Consider the following 19,225-nt stretch of genomic DNA (forward strand, 5'->3'; position numbering starts at 1 on the left):
TTGGGTGTTCATTACTCTTTTTCTTAGTGTTTGAGTGTTCATCACACTCTATTTCTCAGTGTTTGAGTGTTGAAGTCACTTTTTCTCAGTGTTAGTGTTCAGTCACTCTTTCATTTGTCAACATCATAGAGTTCAGTTACTTGGTTGGAGAACTTAGATCATTGTTTCATGTTAATTTTTAAATGGTTATTTCAGTTGCAGTTAGTTAGAAGGAAACAAGGGTCTTATTGGTTACAATTCTGGGGTTATTTTCTGTTTCTGAAAGATTTCAGAATTGTAAAGACACTGTTTATGAGATTTGTTGTTGTTGTTGCTTTTTAAGGGGGGGGATGGTTACGGACATGGATTGTGCAAAGGAAAGTGTTATTGAGTAAAAGAAAAAAATAAACATATATCAAATGTCTTTTTTTTTCAATACTGCCTGAAGAAGGGTGTGAGTGTGTGTGTGTGGTGTGTGTGTGTGTGTGTGTGTGAATGTCTTCTTTTGTCAGGAGTGAGCATGCACCAACCCAACAAAAATACAGTTATCCACTCCCTTATCTGCAATTATGTGTCTCAGCTCTTATTAAATTAAGTTATATCATTTTGTTAGCGCTGTCTTACAACTAACTTGCATGACTTTCATAATAAAACCAGCAGCTTAGGGAGTCGATACCCCCCGCGGGTTAGGGGGAAGAATTTACCCGATGCTCCCCAGCATGTCGTAAGAGGCGACTAACGGATTCTGTTTCTCTTTTTACCCTTGTTCAGTGTTTCTTGTATAGAATATAGTCAATGTTTGTAAAGATTTTAGTCAAGCAGTATGTAAGAAATGTTAAAGGGCAGCTGTCGGGTTGTGGCTCTCAAAATCTGTTCCTTAGAATGAGTTATCATGTAACTGAAACTATACTTAAAAGTTACTTGGTGATTTTGACAGCTTGATAACACAAGTCCGAAGACTTTAGACATGCTACAATGTCTTTAATCGAAGAAAGTTTGCATTCTTGGCCGAGTCAATGCAGCCCGCTCGAAAATTACTTCCCTTGGATGCGTGACGTCAGCCGCGGAATCGGCCGGGTTGAGCGGTGCTCTCTTTATGCCGTGTAATGGGCGCAATCGGGTTGTCTAGTCAAGCCCTCAAGCATACTTCACGGGTAGGTGAAGAGACACTTAAGATGGGGTGACTTCTCCCAGGCCAAAATTTCGCAGTAAAAAACGGAGTTCATAACATGTCTTCTGTCCCCCTCCTGCTTTTGTTCCACTTGAACCCTGTTTTTGTTCAACTTATTGGCAGATATTGTCACGCGTCGAGGAACACAAACACACACACACACACAAACACACTCACACACAGACACACACAGACACAAACGTGTTATCACACATATACAGACACACACACACACACATACGTGTTATCACACACACACACACACACACGATAACCATCACAAACACAGTTTGACAAATTCATCTTTGATTTTTTGCGGCCGAACCCCCCTCCCCCATTTTCCACACTACTCAACTCAACTCAACTCAACTCAAATTTTATTGGCTTCAATTTTCAAAGAAGAATTTGTCTTGCGCTTGGGAGAAAGAAAGTTTGCATTCCACTGTTTCATCTTTGTCTCCGTCTCTCTTCCCTTTATCTTTATCTTATCTCGTCTATCTACTTGAGTGAGTAACTGAAGATGTATTATCATCATCTCTTTCCTAGATTTTCCCACCGACAGAGTTGGCTTTTGTCTTGAATTCAGTACCTCACACGTACACGGTAATTGGTGTGACACCTCAAGCGGACCTTCTTCATAAGTGTACAGTGTCTGCTGACAAGGGACACGAGGGTCTGTGGTTTAACCGGGTGGACTGGAGGAGTAGCAACAGCATGTGAACCACTTTAGAAATGACTTGTAAAGGTTGCAGTCGGTCAGATCAAAGAAGAGAAAATGTGAACGTGGGTCTTGAGAAGATATTACCATCCTAATACTTTACTTTGTGCAAGAATCAATCACGCGTACAGCATTACAGATGTCCAGCTGTAGTCTACATTGTATTGTAAACTTCACAGCGGCCTTATCGGCTTCCTCGAGTGACGTCACAGCAAGGCTAACGCTGCGGCGTCTTTCTTGTGCTGACAGAGTTGTCGGTCGCGGATTTTGAGTCGTTTCGGCCTGCCAACTGCTTCGTTTTTTTGCGGATTGTGAGAACTAGCAGAAAGTTTCACGCATTTTAATGGTTTCAAACTAATGATGAAAGTGTCTTCTTCTGGACCAAATCAACAGTCTTTAGTTGAATCAACTCGGAAAACTCTTAAACGCGTTTTTGCACGCGACTCCGCGCATTTTTGAGACCAGGCAACCCGACAGCTGCCCTTTAAGTCCTTTGTACTGGAAACTTGCATTCTCCCAGTAAGGTAATATATTGTACTACGTTGCAAGCCCCTGGAGCAAATTTTTGATTAGTGCCTTTGTGAACAAGAAACAATTAACAAGTGGCTCTATCCCATCTCTCCCCCCCCCTTTTTTTCCCCGTCGCGATATAACCTTGAACGGTTTAATTGCTATAGGCCATCGGCCCCTTGCAATGGGGATATTACACATCACGCGCAACGAAGGAACGGTACAAAAAATACACAGGGTGCAAAACCGAACCCGTCATTTGTATCCACTTTGTCACATCCAAGTTGACAGTGTCTTTAGTCTGAGACCAATGTCAAGGTGATCGATCGCAAATAAAGATGCTGTTTATATCAACACAAAGGCAGAGACATTCACGGTCTTTCTCCAGTCTCGAGGAATGTTCGTATTAGACGCACATAGTCATGCAAGTCTGTGTTTAGTTGCTCAATTTCTTCCTTGAGGCGGACCCTGTTCACCTGCTGCCCTCTCCGTAGGTAAAGCATGTCCCGTCTCATGTCCTCCGAAGCTGTTTCTGCTGCCACTGGTATTACGTCATACGTTCTGGTTTTAAACATTTCAGTCAAACACTAGAATACAATCGTCACTTTCAGCAAGCAGCGTTTTTGTGCCACCTTGGCTTTGGTCTGACATTGTAGGAATTCCAACTTTGCGCTACGCGATTCTAGAAATGTACCGCGCGCATATAGTGAGAATTCTGCTCTTTCTTAGAATGCAATGTAAAATGATACAAGAAAAAAGGGTTGATCAGAGATCAACAGGGCCAAAACATGTTGTAGAACATGGGGGGGGGGGGGGGGATTAGTTGTGTGTGCGACTTTGAAAACGTAGAATGGAACTCCGCATAAAAGAACGTTCCAACGTAAAATCAAACTAACTCCTTTATACCGTATTTTGCCATGTTTAGGCACGGTCATGAAAGGGGTTCCAATGGTGCAGCCATAGTCGTATTTTTAGAGTATGCACAAACACACGCCTCATCCCCTAGATCATTGGTGACCTGAAGAAAGCACTGAGCTGGGTTAGTCAAGGCCATGCCTATTCAGGAAAGCTTCCGCGCCATTGACAATTTCGGAGGTGTAATTTGATAAAGGTAAATGTCCGACCATTTTACCTATAGACTCGAAACTTTGTAGAATGGTCGTGGACGAACTAAAGTTCATGCACAATAGCTATCAAAATATTTGTTAAATTCAAATGACTGAAAAAATAACCCCTTCGTTGTAAAGTTTCACTTGCGCAATATGCGCAAATTTAATCAATGATATGAACGCATTCATCCATGGGAAATGTCCTGATCCTGCCTGCAATTGCTGTATTGAAGGCATTGATTGTCTAATGTTGATTAATGTATACTATGTCATTTGAATTACCCCAATCCACTCATATACAGAAAAATGAACGACTGAAACGGGAATCAAAGGTGGGAGCAGCAATGCAGCTATAATCACGGTATCATGGAAGAAAAGTGACTAAAAGGAGGAAGCACCAATCCACACATAATCACAGTAACATGTAACACAAGGTGACTCGGATGAAGCAGCCACCCAACTAATGTATTATGACAATGAGCAATCTGCACATAACATAAAACCATCAAAGCGATGTTCCTTAAAATAAAATGGTATCCAGGTCACTTGGGTTCAGTTATGTCATAGCATAAAACAGCTCACTGCTCCCATGAATTGTTCTGAGCCTTGCAATGATAAGTAAAGCAATGAGAGCAGATCTGATGCAGTGCACTGTCAATCATTGGCCGGCTGAAATATACTGCAATCTTGATGCAAATTACCATGTAATTTTCTTGGTGATATGGTCATCACTGCAGGCAGTAAAATATCACCCAACGTTTTGCAATGAAGAACAATGAAGTTATTAGTCGAACAAAAAATAAACAGACGAATAAAGATTGAAAATTGTCAAATGCAATGGGGCTGGATCTCCCTGTTGAAGAACTTTGAGCAAAAGATCACAAATGAGCTAACAAAGAATACTGTACGAAAGTACGAAATGTTACATGCACTGCAAGATCTCCCTGTTGAGAAACTTTGAGTAAAAGATACCCATTTTATTGCAAAGAAGACATACAGAGTAACAGGTATATGAACAGAGTGCGAAGAATTCAAACAAAGAAGACCCGACATTTTTAAAATTATGTCAAATGCAGAGTGGCGGAAAATGTGTTTCGTGAGGAACTTACAGCACACACAAACACAACTATTTGCAAAGTGTAAAAACAACACGAAGAGAGTGAGAAGAACGAGTAACAATTATAAACATTGCAAGAAATAACAAAATGTCATATGCAGTGACGATTCTGCTGCGGAACTTTTAGTTTTAGTAACAAGTTACGAAGTTCCTGTAAATAGTTAACACGGTGTTCAAACAACATGAACAAAATGAGAAAAAGAGCAAAATAAATGCAATGGTGACAGTTCTTCGCGTACAGAAATGTTCAGTGTGTCGGTGACCAAAACAAGGAATTCTTGTGAAACCTAGACATATTGCATAACACAGCGGCGGAGCACGCAAGAATAATGGTTCGATATGAAGACTCGACCGAGTAAACCCTATCATTATCTCCAGAGCGCTTCCAGTAGAGGCCGCCCGCGCTCGTTCACTGATACAAAAAGGTACCCAAGTGTCGGTGTCTAACTGTCCCTCTCAGCGGGAGAGTTGCTTTGTCATAACCCCCTCCACTTCTGTTGTTTCAATGCCGGGGTGAGGTCAACGGTCAATCACAGCCCACCCCAGTCGCGAGACACTCAGCTGGTCGTGGGCTTTGCTTTGCTTAATCCGAATGTTGTACTCCGATCTAAGTAGACACAAGAAATTCAGTTGATCCCAGGATCAACACGAGCCGAAACATTGACAATATCAAAGAAACAGGGAGTTCTACACCTGTTGGTACAGGTAAACAATTTCTGAGCGTGTTTTTAATCCAAACATATCATATCTATATGTTTTTGGAATCAGGAACCGACAAGGAATAAGATGAAAGTGTTTTTAAATTGATTTCAAAATTTAATTTTGATACTAATTTAATTTTTTTTTAATTTTCAGAGCTTGTTTTTAATCCAAATATAACATATTTATATGTTTTTAGAATCCGAAAATGATGAAGAATAAGATAAACGTAAATTTTATAATTTTTTTTAATTTTTTTTTTTACAATTTTCAGATTTTTAATGACCAAAGTCATTAATTAATTTTTAAGCCACCAAGCTGAAATGCAATACCGAAGTCCGGGCTTCGTCGAAGATTACTTGACCAAAATTTCAACCAATTTGGTTGAAAAATGAGAGCGTGACAGTGCCGCCTCAACTTTCACGAAAAGCCGGATATGACGTCATCAAAGACATTTATCAAACAAGTCGCGTAAGGCGAAAATACAACATTTAGTCAAGTAGCTGTCGAACTCACAGAATGAAACTGAACGCAATGCAACGCAGCAAGACCGTATACTCGTATAGTGGGGCTCCTATGTTGCAAAATCATTCAAATCATGCAACAAACACCAAATTAAGCAAATATGAAGAGTTTTATGTGCTTAACAAAACCTGATACAGAGCCATCGCGAAAAATAAAAAAATGGGTAGTTTTTAAACAATTTTTCAAAATGGCCGCCAGTGTAAACGGTTGGGTATGTTAGGCATATTTCACTTCATGTGATTAACAGCAAATTTGGCGTAAATGGACATTTGCTTTTGCTTAACAAAACCTGATACAGAGCCACCGTGAAAAAATTAAGAAATCAGTAGTTTTTTTACAATTTTCAAAATGGCCGCCAATAAAAGGGTATTTAGGCATTTTTGATGCTACAAGACATTCTCTTGCAATAGAAACTAACACAAACACATTTTTAAACAAACAATACATGTATTGTTGGTGCAGAGAATGATTGGACGGTGTGGGTGGCAGGGTTGAAGAATTTGTGGATTACCTAAACTGTGCAAAAATAAATATATTGCACCAATTTTCATACCAAAACGAAAACATTCATTCCTGTGCTGTTATATTCAATGTATGCTATTGAGGGCACTCAACTTGGCTAACTGGAACACTTTTAAGATAAAAGGTGGCCTTTACATGGGTTATTTGACCGCCGCCCAAATAAGGGTACCCCCAAAATAAAACTGATAAAAATGTAATGTATCAACTAAAAAGTCGACTAAAATTCATAATCGCTGTATTTCGAAAACGTTGTTTGTTCTCATGTGTTTACACAACTAGCACATTCCGGCAAGTGTCTATACTCAAAAGAAACTTTGGCAGTACTTGAAACAACCATCTGTCATATATACATGCGAAGTCAAAAATATGTGGGATGTAAGTCAACAAACCTGTGGCAGTTTTTAAAATATTATTTCGTGAAGATTTGAAAGTGTACTCAAACGGTTGAACTACGCCTCGTGCGTAGACACACATTCCTGAAAGTTTCAACGCAACCCACTTGGTCATTGCTAAAATACATGGATTTTAGTTGACTTGGGTATCCCTCAAATTTGACACATAAACATCTCATCCGTGAGATCGACACATACATCAGTAGGTACAATGGCACAACACTAGAAATATGCAAGATGGCGAAATAAAACAACCTGTTCTGGATGGATAATCAAGTTGACTTTCTCTTCGTATACAACAGTGACCCAGTTGTGCCTCAGGAATTGTCGTCGGCTTTTTAAAAGGTACCCGAAGTTTTTGTCACATCTCTTTGTCACGTCAAGGGTATCCTTATTTTGACGGCGTAAATGATGATGTTAAAAAAAAATGTGCCAGATAGCGAAGATGCGAGCCTTTAATGGCATAGACAGTTTGAATAAAATGACACAGGAATAAAAGTTTGAGTTGGAGTATGAAAATGGGTGCAATAATATTTTTGCACAGTTTAGATGCTGACAGTTTTCACAGGCATGCAAGCACATTTGCAGAGAGCTGTGCTCTGCAGTCCTTCTTAGCAGCGTTTGCAGCGTTTTGTTGTACAGCTCTTCTTGCAGGCACACCTCATGAGTTCTCGGCACACGCTGGATACCTCTTGAAAGCTCGTCCAGAATGACTCCCACTTTCCAGCCTTGAACTGCCAGCCCACAGAGTTTGGAAGTCTAATAGGTAGATGGCTCTTCTCAATCTCATGTCCTGCAGCAGCACCTCACTTGTAAGGGGATTATGGTCAATTTGGCAGCTCTTTTTACTGAAGAGGTACCGTCTAGCACTGTTTACACCCAGTACGTTGCTGGTTTTGTCCTACAAATGTACACCAAAAAGCTCTTGTGCTGCCCTGTCAGTGGTACTCAGCTTACAAAGAGGAGCAGACAACCTGAAGAAAGTTTGAGTGACGTCTTCAAATGCTTGCCATACTTCCCAAGCCTTCTGATTCCCCAATACCATTGAAGAACGACATAGTGTGACAGCCTGTAAGGCTATGCAAAATGGGCAGACAGGGTGACTTCTCTTGGCCAATGGCTTTGGCAATGTGGCGATACACTTCACGAGCAGAAAAAAACGCAACACAGCTGGAATGAGAAGCAGACTGTCTGGCCTCCTCTACATCCATGGTGCAGGAAATCAGCCTGGGGTACCCTTCACACAAAAGATGAAAAGTGACATTTTTATTTGAATGTATTTGAATAATGTTTACTATCTCAGAGAGTCGGTCAAAGCCGGGTTAGCAAGTCTTCACACAACAGACCAAAATGAAAGAAAATTGTATTTCATGAATTCGTATAATTCTTACTGTTTCAGGTTAAAAAACAAACAAACACAGTTTCCAGTGACCCAACTGATTCTGGAATCTTTCTGACCGCTACATTTATTCGCTTCAAACAGTCGCTAACAGAATGTTGACCATAGTGAGGGTTCGTACGTTAAACCCATCAAATTCACAGAGGTCGCTTACAAATGATGTGCAAACATGTTCCAATTAATAAAAATAAAAATATCTTACTGTTAAGATGTATTAGGTAACAAACCTTGATACAGTAGTACTACTACTAGTGAAATCGGCTCCCTTCTGTGGCACCGGAATAAATGCAGAACGCTTGTTCCCAGGAACCGGCATGTGGTGTAACTTGTATATATCCTGTAAAAATAAAATTCACACCAATGCACGGTCAACTTAAAATAAGCAAAAGGATGAGAAACAAGCAACAAACCAAAATTGTAAAACTCAAAGAGCGGTACCTCTTCATTTTTCAAAACCACTTATCTCATTTGATTAGCATACACTGTATGCTTTTGTCTGTTACCTACCGTCTTTGAAAGTTTGATCACAACACTGTAAAGACATGGGGAGTGGAGTGTTTTTATCTCCAGCTGGTCATCCTACTATCTGGCCTACCCTCACTCAGTTTTTGACTCTACCCCTCCCCACCTTATGGAAGTCCTTAACGTAGGCAGGACTAATCATTTATCATACCATGAACAATCTCTTTCTCCTCGCCTTTTATTCAAAGTTCGTTTAATCTGTTTAAAATCACCAGCGTGGCGATCATGATTTCCTTACTTGTAATCAACAGATAGATCTAGATCTATCAGCATCACAATCCAGCTGATGAGCTATTGCAAGATTAAACAAAGTCTCTGCATTTCAGCGCTTCACCCGATGAATAACAGACCCCAGGGGAGAATTAAACAGTAAAATGATGTGACATTGGTGAATGGATGCGTATTCTTGAAAACTTACCTTCAGAAACGTTGTTTTCGCTCAAATCAAAACACGCAATGTTGCGGAGGCCGCCATCTTGAATTTTCATGCTGCGGATATATAAAATTCTAAAAACGATCAAATTAAATACCAGAACACAAAAATACCCATAAGAGTATTTATGTCATGCATGTGTTATCAGCAGACAACTTCTGGTGCATGGTAAACCATTGAATTTTACATTTGCTGAGTTGGGAATATTTACTGCTGAGCGCTTTTGGTACGAATTTCGTCTGCTGTAAATGCAGCCTTTTATTCCCTATCAAAGACAAAAAAAACGATTTCTGAAGTGGCTCTGTATCTGAAATCCCTTAAATAATTATAAGGAACAATATCACAAAGTATGATGTTTGTTGCAAGATGTGAATGATTTATGAGTGCGTCTGCAACATACGAGCCCCACTATAGTCCACCGCTCACGGCATAGGCAGTGAAATTGACAAGAAGAGCGGGGTAGTAGTTGCGCTAAGAAGGATAGCACGCTTTTCTGTACCTCTCTTTGTTTTAACTTTCTGAGCGTGTTTTTAATCCAAACATATCATATCTATATGTTTTTGGAATCAGGAACCGACAAGGAATAAGATGAAAGTGTTTTTAAATTGATTTGGACAATTTAATTTTGATAATAATTTTTATATATTTAATTTTCAGAGCTTGTTTTTAATCCGAATATAACATATTTATATGTTTTTGGAATCAGCAAATGATGGAGAATAAGATGAACGTAAATTTGGATCGTTTTATAAATTTTTATTTTTTTTTACAATTTTCAGATTTTTAATGACCAAAGTCATTAATTAATTTTTAAGCCACCAAGCTGAAATGCAATACCGAAGTCCGGGCTTCGTCGAAGATTACTTGACCAAAATTTCAACCAATTTGATTAAAAAATGAGGGCGTGACAGTGCCGCCTCAACTTTCACGAAAAGCCGGATATGACGTCATCAAAGACATTTATCAAAAAAATGAAAAAAACGTTCGGGGATTTCATACCCAGGAACTCTCATGTCAAATTTCATAAAGATCGGTCCAGTAGTTTAGTCTGAATCGCTCTACACACACACACACACACACACACACACACGCACACACGCACATACACCACGACCCTCGTTTCGATTCCCCCTCGATGTTAATATATTTAGTCAAAACTTGACTAAATATAACAAGTCGCGTAAGGCGAAAATACAATATTTAGTCAAGTAGCTGTCGAACTCACAGAATGAAACTGAACGCAACGCAACGCAGCAAGACCGTATACTCGTAGCATCGTCACTCCACCGCCCGTGGCAAAGGCAGTGCCCGTGGAATTGACAAGAAGAGCGGGGTATTCGTTGCGCTGAGAAGAATAGCACGCTTTTCTGTACCTCTCTTCGTTTTAACTTTCTGAGCGTGTTTTTAATCCAAACATATCATATCTATATATTTTTGGAATCAGGAACCGACAAGGAATAAGATGAAAGTGTTTTTAAATTGATTTCGGAAAAAAATTTGATAACAATTTTTATATATTTAATTTTCAGAGCTTGTTTTTAATCCGAATATAACATATTTATATGTTTTTGGAATCAGCAAATGATGGAGAATAAGATAAACGTAAATTTGGATCGTTTTATAAATTTTTATTTTTTTTTTACAATTTTCAGATTTTTAATGACCAAAGTCATTAATTAATTTTTAAGCCACCAAGCTGAAATGCAATACCGAAGTCCGGGCTTCGTCGAAGATTACTTGACCAAAATTTCAACCAATTTGGTTGAAAAATGAGGGCGTGACAGTGCCGCCTCAACTTTCACGAAAAGCCGGATATGACGTCATCAAAGACATTTATCAAAAAAATGAAAAAAACGTTCGGGGATTTCATACCCAGGAACTCTCATGTCAAATTTCATAAAGATCGGTCCAGTAGTTTAGTCTGAATCGCTCTACACACACACACACACACACGCACGCACACACGCACGCACACACGCACATACACCACGACCCTCGTTTCGATTCCCCCTCGATGTTAAAATATTTTGTCAAAACTTGACTAAATATAAAAACAGAGCGCCCATGCCGGTAATCGAACCCGGATCACTCTGGCCATAGGCGGACGTGCTTACCACCAAGCCACCAACTCTGACACTTCTGTCAGTGAAATTAAGGCTATTGAGCGCTGGCTGGCTGTTCTATGAGGCTGCCTGGCTGGCTGTTGCTCCGTTTGAATTCGTCCTACGCCAAGTCGTTTTTGTGGTTTATTTCGCATTTAGGTCCCAGGTAACATTATGAAGTTTTAATACGATCAATCGGACCTATTATCAAGTTAGTGTATCAACTTTTGAACGAACTGCGCCCAGTAGTTTCCCAGCAATAAGCTGTTAAGTCCAGACAGACAGACAGACAGACAGACAGACACACAATTAAAGTCTGCTGAGCCCAAGTACTAGCGTACTCGGGGATAAGGATATCCTACTATGAGTACTACGCTGGAATACTACAATGAATTTTCAAACGGCTACACTGGCTTCGTCTTTCCTGATCGAAAGGGGGTGTATTGTTGATAATTGTAGATAATAGACTCTGCATTTTAATGGTCAAATGGCGATTTCGGTATAAAAATGTAGACAAGGACCTTTAAAGGGCAGCTGTTGGGTTGTGGCTCTCAAAATCTGTTCATCGGAATGAGTTCTCATGTAACTGAAACTATACTTAAAAGTTACAAGAAAGTTTGCATTCTTGACTGAGTCAATGCAGCCCGCTCGAAAATTACTTCCCTTGGACGCGTGACGTCAGCCGAGGAATCGGCCGGTCTACTACTATGGGGGTCCTTTACGTCCTCACAGATACTAATATCTATTAGGGACATGAATATAGGTAATGTGTTAGGGGGGGAGAGGGAGGGAAGGAGCGAGGGAGGGAGGATGTCGGAGCGGGTAAGTGTGGTGATAAAAGTTTATTAAAAGATTTCGGTTCGTTTCTTCGTTTCTGTATATATTGTCTTCAAAAGCGTTTTTGGGGTAGGGTTTGTTTTTTGTTTAAAAGAAAACGTTTATTTCGAAAAAGAATGCTTTTTAAAGAGATACAAATTTCAGATCCACTTTATAAAACCAAAGGTTAAAAAAGTTGATCCAGCTTTATACAGAGAGAAAAAAAAGGCCGGGTTGAACGGCGCTCTCTTTATACCGTGTAGTGAGCGCAATCGGGTTGTCTAGTCAAGCCCTAAAGCATACTTCACGGGTAGGTGAAGGGAAACTTAGGATGGGGTGTCTTCTCCCAGGCCAAAATCAGTTTCGCAGTAAAAAAACGGAGTTTATAAAGTGTCTTCCGTCCCCCTCCGGCTGCTTTTGTTCAGGTGTTCCCACTTGAACCCTGTTTTTGTTCAACTTATTGGCATATAATGTTACGCGTCGAGGGACACAAACACAAACACACACACACACATGCACCCACAAACACAAACACACACCCACACCCACACACACCACACGTGTAATCACACACATACACAAACACACACACACACACACACACACACACACACACACACACACACACACACACACACATACGTGTTATCACACACACATACACACATACGTGTTATCACACACACACACACACATACGTGTTAGCACACACACACACACACACACGCACAAACACACACACACACCGTCACACACACGACACACACACACACACGATAACCATCACAATCACAGTTTGACAAATTCATCTTTGATTTTTTTGCGGCCGAACCCCCCTCCCCCATTTTCCACACTAGATCCACTGTTTCATCTTTGTCTTAGTCTCTCTTCCCTTTATCTTATCTCGTCTACCTACTTGAGTGAGTAACTGAAGAGGTATTGTCATTATCTCTTTCCTAGATTTTCCCACCGACAGAGTTGGTTTTTGTCTTGAATTCAGTACCTCACACCTACACGGTAATTGGCGTGACACCTCAAGCGACCTTCTTCAGTGTAAAGTGTTTGCTGACCAGGGACACGAAGGTCTGTGGTTGAGCAACTTTATGGTTTAACTGGGGGAGTAGCAACAGCATGTGAACCACTTTAGAAATAACTTGTGAAGGTTGCAGTTGGTCAGATCAAAGAAGAGAAGATGGGAACATGGGTCCTGAGAAGATACCACCACCCTAATACTTTACTTTGTGCAAGAATCAATCACGCGTACAGCATTACAGATGCCCAGCTGTACTCTGCATTGTACTGTAAACTTCGCAGCGGCCTTATCGGGTTCCTCGGATGACGTCACTGCCAGGCTAACGCTGCGGCGTCTCTTCTTGTGCTGACAGAGTTGTCGGTCGCGGATTTTGAGTCGTTTCGGCCTGCCAACTGCTTCGTTTTCTTGCGGATTGTGAGAACTAGCAGAAAGTTTTACTCATTTTCATGGTTTCAAACTAATGATAAAAGTATCTTCTTCTGGACCAAATCAACAGTCTTTTGTTGAATCAACTCGGAAAACTCTTAAACGCGTGTTTGCACGCGACTCCGCGCATCAGTTTTTGAGGCCAGGCAACCCGACAGCTGCCCTTTAACTGATTATATATTACTAGATGATTACCCGCTTCGCCGGGTACCGGCTTCGCCGGGAAGAAGTAGAACCGAATGCCTGGGACCGCCGGCTTCGCCGGCGCACGAAGGAAAGGAGATAAACGCGCAAAACACTGGAGACCTTCTAAAAATAGTAACGTGCAGTGACCTTCTAAAAATAGTAACGTAGTAACGGGAATATGGATTGACGCCACACGGAGGAAGGGAGATAATCGCGGCTGAAAACACTGGAGAAGATAAGGAAGAGTTACTGGTAGTGGATCCCGACAACAACAACAACAAAAAACAAAAAAATCGGTTCAGCGCGCACAGCGCTGCGCGCTGAGAGCACGTGTTGAAATATCTAATCGATGAGGTTGTGTCCGGGGTGTAGCTGAATACGGTGTCCAAATTTCAAAAAGATCCACCAAGAACTTTGGCCGTGCATTGCGAACAGACAGACAGACAGACAGACAGACAGACACTAGTCGTATATATATAGAAACTCACACAGTCTCTCTGGGCTCCCGAGACAGCATTACGTCCCTTTACTGAGTGGGCTCTTGTCACTGCATGGTAATCTAGGCTCTTGAAACGTAATGTGCAAGTCTGTGCGCTATATTGATGTGATTGATTGTTGCAAAATGTTGATTCAAATTAAAGATGATTTCAGCCTGTTGTAACAAACTAACACTCTACTCTGAGAAAAAAATCATTGTGTTCAAAATAGATCGAGACAGCAGCAACTAGCTAGCTGCATGTGTTGAGTGTCACCATAGACCTATATTAGATAAATATAGGTCCCTGGTGTCACTGAGAGAATTGTTACACAGTGTACCCCCACACCCCCAATTCAAGACTTCCCCTGTATACTACCTTGCTTTTTCATATACCTTATTCATGACCTGTGAAAAGGGTATACTTTTTTGTGCCAGTCGAAGGGTTGCCATTTCTAGAACGAGGCAGCTCGTTTCCGGAAATGCGGCGCTTTGTTGGAAATCAAATGAGGTTTCGGGAAATCCCGATTATTCCAACTCTGCCCCGGATTCTTACTTTGCGCCCAACACAAACACCCTTTCATTTAAACACTCACCGCTTGAGAACATCCCAGGTGCCCTCCGTAAAGAGCGAGCACTTTTCAAAGAATTTATTTTTGCGTGGTTTATCTTACCCCTGAGCCATCGTGAACCCGTGTGATCAAGTTTCCCTTTTTCACAATGCAGTCGTCAGTTAGTAATTTGAATGCGACTCGCTGTTAGCTTATCTGATTGATGATAAAATCGTTTATTTAACGTCACTCTGTAAAAACATTGGCGACATTTGTCTTAGATTAAAAACACACACAGGCGCGCACACAAACTTTCCCTTCAGTATGTACAGTGGTTCACCACCCTCCCACCCCCCGCACACTCTCGCTCATCTAATTAAAAATAAGAGATACTTGGATATAAAATGGTATTCTTAAAAGTTCTGATAAAAATATAATGTAGCTATATGAGAAGCAATGGCGTCAGCCGCAGCAATGTCTCTTCATATCCAGGGACCAAGTGGGTGCGTGTGCACAAGTCCAGCGATAAGTTTGGGACCTTGCCACCCAAGGTCTTTATTAAAACTTAAAAGATAGCTTAATTTTTCATTTGGGGTATTTGGCATGAGGAGCTACAACCGCATTACAACCATGTCCAAAACAAAAAGGCCCACTTTGGCACTACTTTCACCTCACTGGTTCAATTCAATGCTTCACTCTTTAGCGAAATCAGTGTCGACCCCAATGATGTGGCCCAAAACCCCATATCTCGTGATCCCTCATGGACAATGAAAAAAATGAATTTTGACACAAAATATTGTACAGCTACAAAGGATGATCAGTTATTACTCAGGATACAAGCCCTTGGGCACATTGATACTGTATACAAAGGCCATGTACATGGTTACACAGAAGGGTCAGTTTTGGATGACAAGAAGGCTGGCGCAGCTTTTGTAATCCCCAGCGATGACCTGACTGGGAAATTTAAACTGTGCAACAGAAACTCGATTTTCTCAGCTGAGCTCCTTGCCATCTGCATGTCGCTTGTTCATCTCAATCTCAAGAACACTCCTCCTCAAAAGATAGCTATATTCTCTGACTCCAAAGCAGCCATTGAAGCATTAAGAACTAACAATAGATCAAAAAGACAGGATCTTGTCATTGCCATTAAGGAGCTGGCAAATAGAATTATAAAAAAAGGAAGCGAGATTAACCTGGTCTGGTGTCCAGCACACGTGAATGTGCCTGGCAACGAGAGAGCAGACAAAGCCGCTAAAGAAGCTGCCCAAGGCATAGGCGCCTCCGAGGTAGACCTGCCATTGTCTGCTTCTGAGATCAGTAGCTTGAGACTCTCTTCTCTGGAGAGAATGGAGGAACAAATACATGCACACGGCTATAAGCTCTGGGAAGCCCCATCAAAACAGATGAACACCTATAATGCATACCCACGTGTAATAAAAAGGATTAACCGCCTAAGGGCAGAAGCTGGGAACTACCAATTTCTAGAGCTTAAATGCACCTGTCAATCCGACCTCAGCATTGCTCATTTGACTTTGGAGTGTGATTTGAACTCATGCCACTGGGTGAGACAACAGATGTATCTAGTGAGAACTGTATCTTTTCTCGATCTTCCAGTTTTCGGTTTGTAAAGACAACGAATACAGTTTTCTCGGCAGAGAGAGTGAAGCCATTTTCCCGCATATAGTTCGCAATGTTATCTATAGCTGTTTGCCACTCTTTAGAGAATTTGTGTTCTGTTTTATAGGTTTTGTTTTGATACTCTTTGCATTGAGCAATATCATCCGCATAAAGCGTCAGTTCGGCTCCATGTGTTTTAACTGTCGATATGTCATGCAGCATAATGCTAAAACGCAGTGGTGCTATTACTGATCCCTGTGGCACTCGGCCCATGCCAACTTTGCGAGTGGATGATTTGGCACCTACCCCCCGCGGGTTAGGCGGAAGAATTTACCCGATGCTCCCCAGCATGTCGTAAGAGGCGACTAACGGATTCTGTTTCTCTTTTTACCCTTGTTAAGTGTTTCTTGTATAGAATATAGTCAATTTTTGTAAAGATTTTAGTCAAGCAGTATGTAAGAAATGTTAAGTCCTTTGTACTGGAAACTTGCATTCTCCCAGTAAGGTAATACATTGTACTACGTTGCAAGCCCCTGGAGCAAATTTTTGATTAGTGCTTTTGTGAACAAGAAACAATTGACAAGTGGCTCTATCCCATCTCCCCCCCTTCCCCCGTCGCGATATAACCTTCGTGGTTGAAAACGACGTTAAACACCAAATAAAGAAAGAAATTTGGCACCTTTATAATTAGTTTGAAAGGATCTGTTCAGTAGAAAGCTTTTTATGTATTGAAACATATTACCACTGATGCCTAATTGCTTCAATTTGAACAACAATCGTTGGTGCCATACTGTGTCGTAGGCTTTTTTGATGTCAAAAAAGACAGCAAAGAGAGACTTCTTGCGTGAGAGAGCTTTCCTAATTTTGGAGGACAGTTTTACAATGCGATCCGAGACACCCTTGCCTCGACGGAAACCGGCTTGACACAGACGTATTACCTTTTTTCTTTCCATTTCATCTTCTAGTCTGGATTTTAGTATTCTTTCATAGATTTTGCTCAGATGGGAGGTCAGAGATATAGGACGCCAGTTGGAAGGGTCAGCTCTTGGTTTTCCAGGCTTTAAAATGGGGATCACAACAGCCTCTTTCCAAGCTGTGGGAATCAGGCCAGATTTCCAGCATGTTGAATAAAAAATCCAGTAAAAGATTTAATCCTTGGTTTGGTAAATGTTGCCATGACCTGATAGTTTATTGGATCAGAACCACAGGCGGATCGGACTTTTGTCACCGATGCTATAGTCGTTTTCAGCTCTTGAATGGATAAGGGAGCATTAATTTTAAGGAAGGGTTGAGTTCTGGGTCGTTTAAGTCATGTTTACCCTCCCACTTCTTACGGAAGAATTCCTGCTCACATAACAGCTCTTGTTTTGTTTCTCTTCTCTTGTGTTACGGACTCTCTCTGGACTTTTATTCACGTACTCAACAGATGACGTACATGACAACAACAGCAGTATACTGGTATGGCAAACTTTATTTCTGTGTCTCTCGATCTTCCCTCCTCCTCTTCGCCAACCCGACCGAAGCCGGTGGCTACAAGCCACAATACAAAGTTGAACTACATCTCCTCAGTCAGTGGAGCACGCTACCAAAACGTCCACTCTCTCCCGTGTCTCTCAGAGTTCTCTCTCACACTCTAGCATGTACATACAGAATTCAACTTTAGCTAGAGTCACAAACATCCAATCAACAGTTAGCTAACAAAACTGACATCGCATCGCATTGGTCAAACAAGTAAACAAAGAAGGGGGGGGGGATAAGGGACCAAAACCTTCCAAGCCACCTGGCATCTCCTATGATCTACCCGATCAAAAGGAATGACACCCACTTGACAAACCCCGACTGGCCCGAGATAGGCTACCCAGTCTGGCTGGCGGCACATTACATAACGACCACCTGGGGGCCCAAGCGGGTCTCGTCTACGGCAAGCATCGGACAAGTGCACCGCCCACTTCAAAAAGAGATAAGGAACTTCCTTCACCCAGCAGGAGATTTAATTGTCTGCAGCTGATAGGAAGCTTTCAAGAAAGTAAATAATATTGATCATGTTCATAACAATAGCATTTTTTATCCCAACTTACTTTGCCCCGCTTGTTTGTGTGTAGGTGCACTTCGCCTAATGAACAAGCTTCTGCAGGTGTCAGTTAAATGCTATTGTTTTTAAACTACCAACATTTTGGGGGACATAATTATTTCGTTTTCAGTTCGATATAGAATTGCCACGTGTTGCAAAATCGGTTGTGAATATGTGTGTGTGTGGTGGTGGAGGTGGTTGTGTTGATGTTGGCAGTGTGTGTGTGTGTGTGTGTGTGTGTGTATGTGTGTGTGTGTTTGTGTGTGTATGTGTGTGTGTTTGTGTGTGTATGTGTGTGTGTGTGTGGTGTGTGTGTGATTGTGTGTGTGTTTGTGTGTGTGTGTGTGTGAGTGTGCTGGTGGAAGTGTTGATGTTGGCAGTGTGTGTGTGTGTGTAGAAGGAAAGCCATTCATTTTTCGTTCTTTTACTCTGTACAAGTTGATTGTACATGAGACAAGTGACTATAACTTATGAAGTTGGCTGGATACCGCAAACACCCGTTATGAAAATTAAGCAAACAGAAACTAAGCTACCTTCATAAAATCGTAACAAAATCAAAACAGTTAAAATTGAACAAGTTTTGTTCGTCAGTGAGTGAACAAGCAATATTTTGTTTAACCCAAAACAGTCAAGTTTACTCACCTGTCCCGTTATACTTCATCAATGCCCATTCCGACCAGCTGCCCAGTTGCTAAAGTAGCTCAAATAGAATTCACAAATCGACCAAACTATCATTGTACTTTATCTTGCATGAACTTCCATTTCGACCTGATTTTCGTATGATAAAGTGGCTTAAAATGAATTCACCTATCTCGTGTAGCAATGATGCTACGGTGTCCGACATAAGCTCGA

The sequence above is a fragment of the Littorina saxatilis genome, linkage group LG3 (genome assembly GCF_037325665.1).
Source record: "Littorina saxatilis isolate snail1 linkage group LG3, US_GU_Lsax_2.0, whole genome shotgun sequence".
NCBI lineage: Eukaryota > Metazoa > Mollusca > Gastropoda > Littorinimorpha > Littorinidae > Littorina > Littorina saxatilis.